This window comes from Borostomias antarcticus, assembly GCF_949987555.1.
Source record: "Borostomias antarcticus genome assembly, chromosome: 21".
Classification (NCBI taxonomy): domain Eukaryota; kingdom Metazoa; phylum Chordata; class Actinopteri; order Stomiiformes; family Stomiidae; genus Borostomias; species Borostomias antarcticus.
In genome coordinates this window covers 3,498,785-3,514,803 of record NC_140254.1, presented here as the reverse complement: position 1 = coordinate 3,514,803, position 16,019 = coordinate 3,498,785, and the positions used below count along the sequence as shown (strand labels likewise).

The 16,019-nt window shown below is 43.7% G+C and overlaps 1 protein-coding gene across 4 annotated transcripts in view; it reads left to right on the top strand.

The window, feature by feature from the left end:
• Positions 1 to 16,019, top strand: part of thrb (thyroid hormone receptor beta) — a 78,733-nt gene that overhangs the window by 37,662 nt on the left and 25,052 nt on the right. For all 4 annotated transcript variants that reach the window (XM_084455257.1, XM_084455254.1, XM_084455256.1 and 1 more), the window contains one exon: positions 10,671 to 10,740. The gene's annotated coding sequence lies outside the window, so the exon portion shown is untranslated. The remainder of the gene's footprint in view (positions 1 to 10,670; positions 10,741 to 16,019) is intronic.

The window sequence follows — 16,019 nt, the reverse complement described above, 5'->3', positions numbered from 1 at the left end:
TCAGAGCTGGTTATTTGTTCGTTTCATGTCTCCCTCTCTTTCAGTACATTGTGGCGTTCAGATTCCTGTGTCGCTCCATCCCCTCCCATCTGTGTGTTAGAACAATGATCACAGCAGGACGTTCCACAGCAAAACTGCACCTTAGCTTGTTGCTGGAGACTCAGGAATGTTGTAAATCAAGACGGTAGTACAGCTCTCTCTATGGGCTCGTTACTCGTACGCTGTCTGTCTAGTACTTGCACGTTTACATAGCAGACAAGTTTCTACTCTATAATCTACTCCATTTTCAGTCAATAGAAAAGCATGTCCAGTCTGCTTACTAAGCCTGTTCTTAACCAGTTTACAGTAGCACTGTTAATCTGTAGACATTAACATACTAATGGGCTCATCAGTGAGGCTTGGGTTCAGTCCTTGATAAGGCGTATGGAATGTCTGTTTAATACTTGACTATACTAGCAAGGAGGGACAGTGAAATCATTATCCAGCAGGCTAATGGAGCCAGCTGTGGGGGGGTGGTGACAAGCACAGAACAGTCACAGCGAGGGGCGGGGGGGGTGTTGTCGGCCTGCCAAATCTTTATGATTCCACACACCAAGGAATTCCAGCCCTTGTTATTAGATTCAGATTCAGATTTTATTCGTCACATGTAGTGTACAATGTATATTGAAATGTTATTGCCGGATCCGTGATGTGTGTGCTCTAAAAAATTAGGCTACAAATAATTACAAATTACACAAAGCTGTATAAATAAAGGCATTGATATATTATGTATGTGCTACAGCTATAAATAATCCCGGGGGGTATACTGTCATCTGTCTGCATTACATATGGTGACACTATACAGTAGATAGAGTGTAGATATACTGACACTATGTAAACTATAGTGAATACTGTACTGTAGGTTCATGAGTCATGACTGATGTGAGATCAGATTGCCAACGACTTCTGTATTATGTGAATGGGTTTAGAAGCCTTTACCCTACCATCTCCATGTAGATGGATCTCGGGAAGGAGAGTGAGAGTACTCTACTGTAGCTGTGACTGTGTTGTTGTTGTTGTTTCTGCAGAGGTTTGGCAAGTCTCCTAGCCAGCTAACATCAGGCCAAGGTTTTTTGGCACTGGAGCTATTGCTATGGACCAATCAGAAAAAGTTTTGGAGAAAATCCTAGCGTGCCTGTCGCTGACCTATTTGCAGTTTTGCAGCCAATCGCATTCTCAAAGACATTGGATGGCAGACTTCTTTTGAGGATGAGCTAGAAGAGGAGTCTTTTTTTTTTTTTTTACATTGGCCAGGGAGTTGATATTTATTATTATTCAAATTTTATTTATTATTATTATTATTATTCGTAGTAGTAGTACTTTATTGGAAAGAAAAGCAGGAAGGAAACCAAACAGCAATTGACACACCTACACGTATGCAGGAAGCTGTGACCAGAAACACACACACACACACAATTAGCCGACGAAATGTGATCTCTGCCTTTGACCCATCCATGCTGTCCTTCCTCCAAGGGCAGCCAGGAGCACTGGGCATCTTTCAGCACCCAGGGACCGGACTGTAGAGCAATCCTTTCTTCTGCATGTTTTATATTGGGGCTCTAGGGAGGACACCCTTGTGAACACGGGGAGAACATCCACACAGAAAGGCCCGAAAGAAATGCCACCTGAGTACCTGACAACCCTGGGGAGAACATCCCCAGTGCCAACATTGACCCACGCGGGAATCGAACCCAGGACCTTCTTGCTGTGAGGCGACAGTGCTAAGTACTGTACCACCATGATTGCCGAGCAGTTCATGGGGGAAAATCACACTGTTATAGCATCAAAAGACCACAGAGTAACACAATCCAGACTACAATACAAATTGACATTAGAGAAAATATACAGAAATCCAAATGTACAAGAGCACAAATAAACAAGTGTATAACAGTACCCTCTACGATCGAGGCAGAGCCGGAAGCTCTCGATCTACCGGCCTATCTTCGTCCCCACCCTCACCTATGGTCAAGAAGGATGGGTCATGACCGAAAGAACGAGATCACGGATACAAGCGGCCGAAATTAGTTTTCTCCGGAGGGTGGCTGGGGTCTCCCTGAGAGATCGGATGAGAAGTTCAGTCATCCGGGAGAGACTCGGAGTAGGAGTAGAGCCGCTGCTCCCTTGCGTCGAAAGGAGCCAGTTGAAGTGGCTCGGGCATCTAGTGAGGATGCCTCCTGGGCGCCTCCCTAGGGAGGTGTTCCAGGCGTGTCTGGCTGGGAGGAGGCCGCGGGGTAGATCCAGGACCAGGTGGCGGGACTACATCTCCGCACTGGCCTGGGAGCGGCTAAAGATTCCCCAGGCAGAGCTGGTTGATGCTGCTAGGGAAAGGGATGTCTGGGGCCACCTGCTGGAACTGCAGCCTCCGCGACCCGACCCCGGATAAGCGGATGACGATGGATGGATGGATAACAGTATGTAAGTTCTGCATCATGCCTAGATTTTGCAAACATGTCTAAGGTGTGCAATAGTTTGTAAAAAAGTAAATGTACATGTCCTGTCAATGGGGCCTTATCATCCTCCAAGCTGACTCGGGTCCATAGTGTCCAGCCAGTCAGGGGATGCATTGAACAGTCTGACGCTCTGTCGAGAATCATGGTGATCAGTCTGCTACTGAAGGTGTTCCTCTGCCTCATCAGTTTACTACTAGCAGCACTTGTTTTGTTGTCATTTTTTTGTGGACTGCCACAGTGTTGATTCAGGATATGAATCAGCTGAACCTACTTCGTTTGTCTGCCAAGAAACATTCCTGCCCATCCGAGGGCTCACAATGGCGCAAGCGTCTGTCCAGTCTGCCCCCCACACAGGCTGACTGCCTGGGGAAGCCCATTATTTACTGTAGATAACTGGTGTTTGGTGTGTGCCTAGTGGAATTAAAAACTGGTCTTACTGATCTAAAACCTTGCTGTTTATATACATGGCTATTAAGCTGAGTACCACAGCTTCAGTTTGGAAAATCATATACTGTATTTATGTGGACCTGTGTTCAAGAATAAGGCTTTTTTCCACAAATACTTCCGTTCTGTATGTGGGGTATTAGAAATTGTAATTTTAGTCATTTTAATTTTTATACATTTTTGTGAAATGTATAGAAGTAGGTTTGCAACAAAATCAGTTCATGTCTATCGTCCTTGGTTTTACAGTATGAACGCCTACTCCACAATCAAGGAACCATCTGAACTACCACACCCACAGTGTACAGTAGGCATACCCTAGCCTACACTTGATTGAACCAGACAGTAGTGGACAATTACAGTGAGGACTTCAACAGAAGTGTAGTGTTTTATTGTGATTGTTCTGTGAGAGGAAACACTATGTATGTTTGTACTGTTGCGCTGCTCCCTGCTGCTAGCAGGGCAGCTCCTGGGCTGGTACCGGGTAACCATAACCATAACCTTGCCACACGCAGCCAACAGCATGGCAGGCACAGGGCAGAGTGTGGAATCAGTTGTATATCCTGTTCGAACATGCACTCCCTGTGTGGGAGTGTGTACACTGTACAGTACACATCAGAGGTACAGTCTATATCATACACCAGGGGTAGTCAATTAGATTAAAAGGTGCCGCTACAATATCAAAATGTGACGGCCAGCAGGGCAAGGCCTTGATGGGAACAGTTCTAGACTTGCAGGGCTGGTTCTACTGTACACTGCACTGACAGGATGGGCTGTCAGAAATATTAGTTGGCAACTCCATTAGCCTACATTTTGTGAATTTATGGTAACATACTGTACAATATACTGTACATTTCTGTAAAACTAGGCTGCAAAATTGTGAATCATTTGAAAAACATTATTATTTTCAACTAAGTGTAGGCTGGCAACTGACATTCTCGAGGAGGACTGGACACAAATGTAGGTGCGCATGTGTGGTGGGGTGGGGGGTCTAGGGTAGCATGGCTCCAGCTCCTGAATCTGAATTTTCGAAATGAATGAATAATGAAGTGAAATGAAATGGCAACTCAGTCTGAGTGTCGGGCTAGGTCTAGGGGTCCCCCCCCCCAGGAAATGTCATAATCTATAATGCATTTCCTGATGTTTCTGAATATTAGCTAAAAGGGAACAGCGTATTGAGTGCTACATTAATAACCAGTTAAAATGAGCTGTAAGCCTTTCATAACAGACTGTCTCAGACGATTATCTTTGTGCTCGTATTCTGTAACTCTGGGTGTTACCATCACTCCTTCACCTGTAGGCTGCCCTGCAGCTCTCTTCTCTGCTCCACCGCTCTGAATGAAAAGAAAGTCTGTCCCTTTTCCCTTGTCTATGATTCGGTTCTTGCACATTGCAAACGAAAGATTAATGTGGAAAAAAAAATGCATGGAGGATCGAGTTAGCTGGTAAATGTCACGAAGTCTAGTCTATGGTATTGAAAAGTGCTATCAATGGCCCAAAATCACCCCCTGTTACCTGGCTAACTGTAACCAGTTAGCCTACAGAGGTACTATAGCTTGCTTTCCTTTATTTTAGACATTTTGTCAGCAAGATTTCCAGCTATTCAGACGACTAGAGATCACATACTACCCCACACGCACACATACACACACAGTTTTATTTACAGTCGTCATGGATGGAAATAAAAGTCTCGCGCTAAATTCATGCAGGCGTTATTTGGTGAGGAAGCCACTCGGCCCGTGGGCCACCTACAGCACCAGTCACTGTCATACGCACTGTTGAGTGAGTCGCGCCCACGTGCAAACTGGCTGCTGCTTCACGATCATCACAAAGAGTGCATTGTTACTGTTCCATGCAAGAGGGGTTGGCACTGGCGCAGAACAGATGGATGCCCGAAAGTGTACTGTACTGTAGTCGGAAGGGGGAAGGGGAGGGGGGTGGGGGTTTTAGTTGGCTAAACAGACAAGGTCAACCTTAACAACGCCATGGGGTCAGTAATGTGACCCTGGTGCGTGCGGTCACACGCTGTACAAGTACAGCATGGGGGGGGTGGGCTTATATATCTCTGCATGCTCTTTTGCATGTGTACGTATGTTAGTTTTATTGTGTGATGTTTGTATTTTATGGCTCCTTTTTGTGTCACACCGGGCTGCAAGAGGAATTTCCCATCTGGGACAGTAAATAAGTATTGATTTGAACTTGAACTTGTTCACTGGACCAGAATATTGTGTGTTAGCGTTACTGTAGTCCTTAAGACTTCTCCAATCACACAACACTGCTGATGAACGCGTCTAACAGATATCACAGTGTGGTTTTGGTAGTGCTTCATCATGTTGAATAAAACCAAATAGGCAGCATGTGACTGTACAGAAATAGTTCAGTGTCTCCAACATAAACACTACACTGCAGTTCAACTAGCCATGCAAGCTGCGAGACCAGCATTCTCAGGCTTTGTGATGTGATGGTAAAAAATCGGAACAATATGCATCAACGATTTGCAATTTTCTGATTTCTCTATGAAATGCCCGACCCAATAAATAGAGTACCTTAAAAACCTTGGGCCTGCTCTGCTCTCCCCCCCTCCCCTCCCTCCCCTCGTCAGTCCTTTTACTTTTTTTTTTAATACCAAACGGCTTACTGCAGTATCCTTAAAGTCTCTGCACTTGTCCTGAGTTGTCCTCTTTTACCCAGCATGCACTGCAGTGATCTGATGTTCTGTCAGAGCGGAATGGGTGCACAGTTTTGATGCGGGGGAAGGGGGAGGGGGGTTGGAGCGGCTGGCAGGCGGTATGATGATGCTGTATTTGTGTCTATCTGTACTGCTCTCTCATGCTGACCCCGCCCATCGCCGCCAGTTTAAAAAGCCACATTTTTTCTCTATTCCATTCCAGCCCTGAAAAACTGTATCCATGTGGATGAAAGCTGAGAAAAAAAATTGCGGAGCTGCAGAGCTGTGTCGTTGAGGGAGCGCGTTGTCCTCATCTAACCCAGCCTCACAGCTGAACAGAGATACATGGGGAGAGAGAGAGAGAGAGAGAGAGGGAGGGAAAGAAAGAGGGAGAGGGAGAAAGTGTGGGCAGGGGCTTAGGGGCTAAAGGGGTTCTTGCGTTCTAGACGATTTGCTGCTGTTTATTTTATCTAGCGTACCAATGTAGTGCGTAACTCACCAGATGAGCGCTTCTCCCCCCTCCACACACACACACACACACACACACACACAATGTCTTCCCTTCATATTACTGTACAACTAATATGGCTCTTTTGACTAGGGAAGACCTCTCATATCTGCAGGCTACAGCTTTGCAGTGGATATACGGACATGACAAGTGCATAAATTGTGCGTTTAGAAAAACATTTCCTACAGAAAGTTATAATTGCTTGAGGTTAAGATAATATAAGATAGGACTTTATTGATCCCCCAGGGGGGTATGGGGTTAGATCTGTTTCAATACTTGTCAATATACACCACATGTTTCACAAAGGTTTTTTTGTGATTCACAAATACATTTGTGTGGTTCACAAATAAATTCTTGTTTCACAAAGGTTTTTTGGTGATTCACAAATAAATTCTTGTTTCACAAATATAACCACAAAAATACATTTGTGAAACAAGAATTTATTTGTGAATCACACAAATGTATTTGTGAATCACATATGTATTTGTGAATCACATAAATATATTTGCAAACATTATGAAAAATAACTACCATAGGGTTGACGGTAGATCTGTTTCAAAATAAATTTTGATTTGTGTCAGCAGTTTCATGGTTCGTGTCTCTCGCCAGAATGGTTTGTGTCTCAGGTGCAAGTAAATACAAGCGGTGCACATGTTTGTGAGTTTGAAATATATTTGTGAACCACAAAAATACATTTGTGAAACAATAATTTATTTGTGAATCACCAAAAAACATTTGTGAAACAAGAATTTATTTGTGAACCACACAAATTTATTTGTGAATCACCAAAAAACATTTGTGAAACGTGGTGTATATTGACAAGTATTGAAATAGATCTAACCCCATAGAAATTAGCCTCTTTTTTTTATAAATCAACTGACATTTTAATTCAGTACTTACTTTCGAATAACTGCTTACATTCTAGACCACACAAAAAATCTAATGGTAGGCCCATTATATAATGGTAGGCCTGCTCTGTAGATTTTATGCTAGGCTACCATAGATTCATAGTGTTATTCCAATCTTTATGAGTTCGATCATGTTAGGTCATGTTAGATTAGATCAGTATGGCTAGGCCAGTGTACAGTGAAATGTTGATGCCGGCTCCGTGATGTGCTCTAAAAATTACAAATAATTCCAAAATGACATGGTGAAGAAGTCAGTAATGTCCCTAGGTCGGGAGTCTGTGGGGATCATTTGTAGATTTTACTGCTGAGCCCTCAACTTCTGCATTCATAGTTTGGGTACGTGCTTTGAGGCTCGCACTTGAGATGGGAATTAATATTCCTGAACTGCACGGGCTAACGAAATCCAGGTCTGCGAAGCTTCACACAGCTGTGCTTTGGATTTTTTGGATTAGCCAAGTATGTGCTTTGACTACATACAGTATGTATCATACTCCACAGAATCCTTGATTTAGTTGCAAGCTAACTACATTTCACAATGCAGGAACAGAATAATGGCCTGTACAGACTACACAAATTCAGCCTGATTTTGGGACGATTTATTGTCGCAGCCAAGTGTCCAGCGTCAATCAAATCAATCAATCAAAGCTTTATTTGTATAGCGCATTTCATACCCAGAGGCAACACAATGCGCTTTACAGAGAACAAGGGAGGTGGGCATACGACCCACTCTCTACATATTCCAGAGGGAAGCAAAAAAAACAGTAATCACCCGGGGGCCAGATAAGTGAGCTGTAAAAATTGTTCCCTGACCCCTCTCAACAAGGCGATCGAGCAAGCTCCAGGAGTAAGTGTCCAGCGTCGGGCCTGATTTTGAACATCGGGAACGACGAAAAGCTTAACGATTAAAGATTAGCGATTTGGCGTCTGGGTGGTCCTACGACACCCCAACGAAAAGTCTAGCATATTAGAATTGTTTGTATTTTCCTGTCTAGTCTGACATCTCCTGCGACCATGCCTACGACGTACCTTGACGTGACCAATAGGATGACAGTGTTCTTTACATGTTAACACATCTGTTACCTCAAGTTCTCCTTGAAGGATGGACAGCCCATACTGTCCTCTTCATGACATCCAGGAACGGGTCCACAATCATTTTTTTTTTTTTTTTCTTTGACTCTGAGCAACACAGCTTGTGCCGAATTCTGACTCCCCGGCAGAATCCCACTCCCCTTCTCTTCAGTTCTATCTGCGCTCTTCTTCTGACAAAACGAGTGTTTACAGTTTCTAGACTACCACTCGGCAAAGACCAGGGGCCTCATGTACAAATGGTGTGTTCACACAAAAACGTAGCGTACGCCCTTTTTCACGTAAACGTTCAGAAGTATCAAGAGAGAAATTACCTTGGAAATGTGGTGCCCCACGTCAACTTCATGGCTAACGTACGTACTTTTCCACAGCTATTGATCTTTGGCGACACTTAGGCCTAGAGGTGATGCTGGGGAACTGTTAATCATGTGGGGGGGTGCTAGCGTAGATTTGTGCGCTCCTAGTGCCTCGGCGCCCTAGGCAATTGCTTTGTATGCCAAGTGCATGCGCTGCCCCTGGTCCTCAGTGATGTGCACATCAGAGACACACTGATGAACAATTAACACATCCACGTGTCTGCAATTAGTTGAATGGATATAAAAGCATGCACAAAGTGGTGCAGAAAATACCATTAACAATGGCAGCCATAGCATTGTTAGAAGGTGGGGGCGGACCTTTGGTATTAAATTCGGGACCATTGGTCGTGAGGGGGGGTTCGTTCGATCCACCCGATCCCCCCCTGGCTACGGGCCTGATGTATGTGTGTTGTGTGTGGTTGTTGCCACTCATTCACTGTGTTTATGTTCATCACTGTGTGGCGAATAAAGACCCGCAAGGTTCTGAAATTATAAGAAATTATATGAAACAAATGACACATTCATAGCATATATTCATATTAATTAAGAAAATATCACATTTCCGATCCTTCATTATCACTAATTAACATGCATCATGGGTGGGGGACAACATGTTTGCTTTTTACATCTGGTTTGTTTCTCTTCAGGCAGCCATTCTGGCACATCGGACAAGTGTAGCAATGTATTTTGTTAAACTTTAAGGAGTAATGAGTTGGACATAGCTTTGAATAAATAATACTGTTCACATCTGGAACTGAAACATCTGATCTGAAGTAGGGTTGCAAAATTCCAGCAATATTCACAAACGTCCCATGGGAATTAACGGGAATTTATGGAAATGAATGGGAATTCAATTCATGAAATTCCCATCAGGAATTTTGGGAAGTTTGTGAATATTCCCAGAATCTTCTAACCATAATCTGACGGAATCAAAATCAGATTTGAAGAACCAAAATATGTCTGGAATCCTTTCACAGAGTGTAGACACTAACACAGTCATTGAGTGTTTTTCCCCTGCCTGTCAGAAGGTACAGTAGGATCAGTTCAATAACGCTAGTTTCCTTTTACCTTGACACCATGTTATTCACAGACTTACACATTTCCCTTTCCACTTAGGCAAGCCTTCTTCATAGCCTGACAAAGGAAGGGATCATTTGAAATATATATCGAGATGCTTTCAGATTTACAATCTCAGACTAGCATAACTCTTTGTACTGTACATGAGTGCCCCTTTCTTTTCAGCATCACTGTTGCCTCAATAAGTATTTTTTAGCTTGAGGTAGACTACTTGACGTGTGCTCTGAGAATTTATGGCTAAATGGTTCACCGAAAACCTTTGAATATAACTCAATCTCCATGGAAACTGAATAACAGAAGGTATTCCCATTGCCTCTCTCTCTCTGTTTCTCTCTCTCTCTCTTTCTCTCTCTTTCCCGTTTCCTCTCTCTCAGACAGCAACAATTAGGCTGTAACATCAACATGGATAATAATGTGAATAAATTACATGGTGATAAAGAAACTTATTTATATTACTTAACATTAGAGAGAGACAGACATACAGACAGAGAAGGAGGGAGGGAGAGGGAGGTAGAGATTAAGACAGAGAAAGAGGGCAAAGAGAGAAATGGAAAGAGGGAGGAAAACTGCCCCCATTAGTCTGGCTATTAAGTCTGATTACAAGTGATTACTCTCAGTACAGGAAAAATGAACTGGTCAGTCCTGGCCTGGCACTGAAATAATGGGATAAACAAATCCCCCCTCCCCCACCCCCCATGCTTGCTCAAATCACCTCCTGACTACTCTGTGTGTTTTTGTCCCTTCCCTGGAGACCCCATAGAAATGCTTGGCTGAGCTGCAGAGAACATGGTCTTGTGTACACAGATATGAACTTTGTTTCTCTATGCATATCGATTCAATGTACTGTAGGACTCCCTGAAATCCCAACTGCACCATAAGACCTTGCCCTGTGGGATGTCCTCCCGTTTCGTATCAGGGGAGGTATTTAATTGTTGTCGACCAAGGTCAACACCAAGAAGCAGACCTGAGAGACTTTTTGCCATATTTTGCAGCTTGATCCATCTTGTAGTTGCATCTGTTTACATCCTGAGATCCAAACCGGTTCCCTCCTGAGATGGACTGATTGAGAGACACCGGTGTGGTACTGTGGTATACTGGTATCTCTATACCCATTATATGACCTTCGTCTCGTTGCAGGTTTGTGTCTGGGGAGGGGGCTTCATGGCGCCTCATCCATCCCTGGTGTGAGACTTCACGGCTCCCTCCGGTAAGAATGACCTTTGTTTACTCAACTTCACATTGGCTGCATCCAGCACCTCGCAGCATGCCAAGCTCGCCTCTGCCAATGGAGAGCAAAGTTGTTAGTCTTCAGGCCCTTTTCTGGCCCCCAAACTCGACACACTCGCACGCTTTAGCATGCAGACTCTCTCACACACACCCACACACACACACACACACACAGACAGACACACACACACACATGCGTGCACTTGCACACACACACACACTCACACAGGCACACAAAAGCACACAAAAACAGGCACACAAAAGCACTCTTTCTCACTCTCATACACCCTCAATTATACATGTTCATCTCCTCCAGTTAGTCCATCATTGTCCCCCACCCGATGAAATATGGGTTGCCAAGTACATTTTGCTTTGTACATAAAAAACTATGCTTGTATTGGTGTCTTAGTAAAAGTATAGTCTTTTTCTACTCAGGAGCCTGTCTACTTTCTAAATCAGAGCTTCAGAGATTGAGGTGTTTAAGGCCGGATTCATATTCGACGCAAACTACATGAGCGCAAGCAACGCAAGCGAGCAAGATCTCGTTGCGTCCTTGCGTGTCATGCCGAAATTTGTCACTTGACGCAAGCAATAGTGCAATTCCTTGCGTTTCCACAAAACAAAACACAGAACGCAAGCTCTCGAGTCATGTTGGAGCTTGCGTTCACAACGTAGCTTGCGTTGTTTACGTCGACTATGAATCAGGCCTAATAGCTGTTTTGGTGCTTGTTCTAAATGTTAGGATTCTCATAGGTTAGTATTGAGGTTAGACCACAGTATGTCCGACTGCAGGGCTGCCTGTCTGATGTGGTGATAAGCAACACGAGCGCCACCAAAAGAACAGTTATGTCACCTTTCCTGTTCACCCACTACACCTCTGACTTTAGCCACAACTCTGGAGCGTGCCACCTCCAGAAGTTCTCGGACGACTCCTCTATTGTGGGCTGCATCAGTGCAGACGATGAGGCGGAGTACAGGCATGTGGTCGGGAGATTTATTGAAAGGTGTGAGGAGAACCAGCTCCAACTCAACATCAGCAAGACCAAGGAGCTGGTAGTGGACTTCAGAAGGAATAAGAGGCCCCCACCCCTATTACCATCCAGGGGTAGGAAATTTAAATGCTGGAATCATACAAGTTCCTTGGAGTGCACACACTCATCCCACCCAGGTGCAAAACAGAGTAGTTCAGGCGTTCATTTGTGCCAGCGGCCATCAGACTATAACAGTGCCTGAGTGTTGTGGAGGTGTGCATGTATTGTATGTATGTATGCATGTACTGTATGAGTATTACTATATCTATCCAGTCTGTATATATGTATGTATTCTATATTTTACATGTTCTATAAGTATGGATGTACTGTATATTACTTGTTCTATTTTATGTTTACTTCCTACTATGTATATTCTGCATTTCCAACCTTTGATGTAATTTCCCACTGCTGAAGCGCCCAAATTTCCTCTGACGTGGATTATTAAAGGTGTCCTATTATGCTAATTTTCAACAATTTACTATAAGTCTTTGGGGTCCCCAAAACATGTAGGTGAGTATTTTTTGCAAAAAAATACCAGTCAGAATAAGCGTTCTAGCATGCCTCTATGCCCCTCCGTTGACCACGAAATCAGATTGAGCGGACTGAGCGCTTTTTCATATGCAAATGAGCTCAGCTAAGAGCAATGACGGCGCTATGCTACCTCAAATATACAGTAGCTGGCTAGCCTGGACCATCCACACTCGATGCCACTGTGACAATTTTCATTGTCCTCTCTCCCTGACTAAATGATAGCGGCAGTGCCCATGTTATTATCTCCACGGTTGCATGCTTTTACCTCTAGCTACATTCGCTAGCTAGACACCACCAGGCTATATGACACCATTCGACTACAAACAATAACAGCTAGATTCTGTAGGCCGAGGGGAATCCAATGATGTCCACTTCTTAACATTTAATCATTTGACCGCTCGATGAACTAGAAGTCTACCAATTTCAGTCCACTAACGTTACTCTAACATATGATGAGACGAGCATCTGGGTTGAGGCAAAAGGGGAGTTTGTTCTTGTTAGCTAGCTAGCGTTAGTACTATATGCAAACAAACACACAGCATAATTACTTACAGTTTTTGCATAATTTCCATAGACAGTTGGTATTGCTTGATCATTCAGAAAGAGTTTATCTGAAAATCCTCCATATACTGACCCAGGTTGGAAAAGCAATTGGGCAAAAAAATGGGAAGCACACACTGCCGGTGTTTTGCCAAATTCAGCGGGAACGTTGCCATCAAAAATAAAATATCAATTCCATCAGGTGTAAGTTAGGGAGGCTGTAGGGAAGAAAGGTTGGGAGCCACTGCGACATAGAGTATGGCTAGGTTTTCCAACGTGGTGACAAAGTCAGTCATGCTGTTAGATGGGGAGTCCGTGGGGTTCAGTCACAGCGTGCAGAGCAGCGCTCTCTAGTTCTGTGATTGACGTTGAGGCACGCAGTGAGGCTCGCGCTTGTGACGTATGCTCATCGCATGCAGCCCAGCTTTTACGAAGCATCTGGGTGCTCTGAAGTTCTGCGTTCATTGGTTGAGAATGCACTTTAACAGGGGTGCAAACTTGTCACCTTTATGCAAAATTCACAATTTTTAATCCAAAATAGGATAATGATTTATGCGATTTGTGTTGATCCGGTGAGTTTTTGAAATGGCCGGGTCTGGGTCTGTGAGAACAGAGTCACGCGGAATGAAATAAAAGACATCTGAGTTATCAAAAGAAAGGTTTCTGTGCTTTGAGCCTGTATTCTTGTCTATGCTAGCTATAGTTGTCTTGCTAGTAGCTAGCACTTATAGCCAACTAGCCTAACGACGCTAGCTAGTGGCCCGTTTAGCTAGACATGGCATGGGTAACGTTAACTACTGTAGATCGTAAAAAGACAGTGGAGGGGGCTTTATAAGGTAGGCTAGTGCAGGTTAGCTTGTGTACGGTTTGTATGGGGCTGTAACAATGTGACGCAAACTTACTTTCACTTGCAAATACTGTAGTTGCTCTACATCCATCTGTTTTGTACCATGATAAACTATAAGACTGATAGTAGCCTGCCAAAATTAATCAAAAACCTTATAGCGATGAGGTCTCTAGACTAAATTTTTCTGCCCTGTTCTGCATTTCTACCTGCTGCAGAGCACAAACTATGACAAATCTATCTAAAATCAACATTGACTACTGTCAACATTACCTTGTTTGATAGTTTCTAGAGCTGGCTGGTATGATCTTCTTTGGAAAATGTATATGGCATGCCATGTACATGTAGTGGACAGGACCGTATCCGCCTATAAGGGTGTTCTAAATACCTCACTGTTCTCTCTCTGGTAGGCTGGGATGACAAAAGGAATCCTAGTCCCTGCCCCCAATGCAATTCGCCTCTCATCCTTAGCAGTAAAACTACTGAGTAAGATAAGGTGAGCTTCAGGATTTAAAACTATCACGGGGCTGACCTGAAGTGAATGGGTGTGTACATCCAAATACTGAAACCTACAATACACCCGCTCCCCCATACAACCTCACTGCAAATGTAGAGACGCCCTTACCCCAGAGAAGGTATTCTATGGCGTCACATTTATGTCAAAAGTCAAAAGCGCGTAAAACACACTCACTGGCAGATTGTTATTTCACACGCGCAGATATTAACTGTGTACTCGCACAATATAAATCCTTGCGCACAAATTAGACAACCCACCACGCGCGCGAGTATCTGCTAGTCAAGCACTTTCTCCTCACGCTTAGTTTAGTTCTTCTGGCATGCACTTGATTTCTGCGCGCTCGCAGTGCAGCTCTGCGCGTGGGACTCGGCCTCTCTTGCTCGACGTTAAATTATGCGAGCTCCATGAAAATCTGATTGACAATTTGGGGCGGATACCAAGGGAGGAACTGCCCTCTTGTGATTGGTCAGCCTAGCCTACATGAAAATAATGGGTTAGCTGGGAAGAGCTCTCAACATGGTTTGATTCATCATTCATTGATTCTATAGGCAAATCATGTATGATGCTTTGTCCAGAGGGCAAAGGGCAGGTGCTCTAGCACCACGTCGTGTCTATCTGTGCACGCCCCTGATGATAGGTATCAGTAGTGGACCTAACTTAACTCTGTCCAAAGAAGAAAATGTCCAGTCTCTGATAAAACAACTGTTACCGTCTTTTCCCCGGGCCCCCCCCCGGGTAGGCAGGGCAATGAAGTCTCACTTGTTGACAACTCCAAAAGTTCCCTAAAGATGGTGCCACACACCAAACAGACCGAGGCCCAGACACTCGTGATCCCACGTTCTCCTCTTGACAAACGCAGCTCTGCTCACACCAACGTCCCTTCTCTAATCAGCCTAGCCCAGCTCGATGCTATAGCTCCTCCTGCCGACTGCAGATAATTCTCGTCCTGACATCAAACAACCCCAGTGTCTTGAACAATACGTTCTCTAGGGAAACATAGGAAAGGCTATATAAGCTCTCCATTACTATATTCGTCGCACGCATTTCAGCGTGTTAATTGATAGAAATCTATCTATTGAAGACATTGTGCAACTATGAACATTCGCACATGTTTCCATAGCTTGAGTTTATTGTTTAGCTACTGTAGGTTGACACAACTGGCCACAGTCGCAGCCTCGCTGCAGCACTAGAATAATGGGTAAAACAATCAAATTCCTGAACACAGAATTTGAAATTGGTGAGCACTGCTGCAAAGACTCATTCCGTCATTTCAAGAACATGGGCTACTCCTGAAAGCATTAAAGCACAATAGAAGTCTGAAGGGTTAACAATGGACTATAAGCTAAAATATTGGTTAATAGCAACAAATAGCAACAGATGCATTGGTTAATAGCAAATTGTGTACCACTAGGGCCAGGAGCATCTGATAATAGCAACATTATCACCACAATGAACAGTAGAACAGTAGATGATCATTATTAACATCTTATTGCAAGGCCTGTTTTCACTGTACTTTTTATTTTTATTTTTTATATTAAGATTGTCGTTTTCATTACATATTTTTTTTATCGTACAGAAAGTTCAAACCGATTGAGGTTATTTTTATTTTACCAGTAACTATTTTAATCACTGATATATTAACTCATGACTTGCTTCAAATAAATGCTTACATTTTAGACCAAATTAAAAATATGATTGGCCTCTATAGATACATCTAAACTAGAAAAGCACACTCCACTTACACATTTAACAACTGTACATGCTGACAACATGCATCATGGGTGGGGGACGACAGG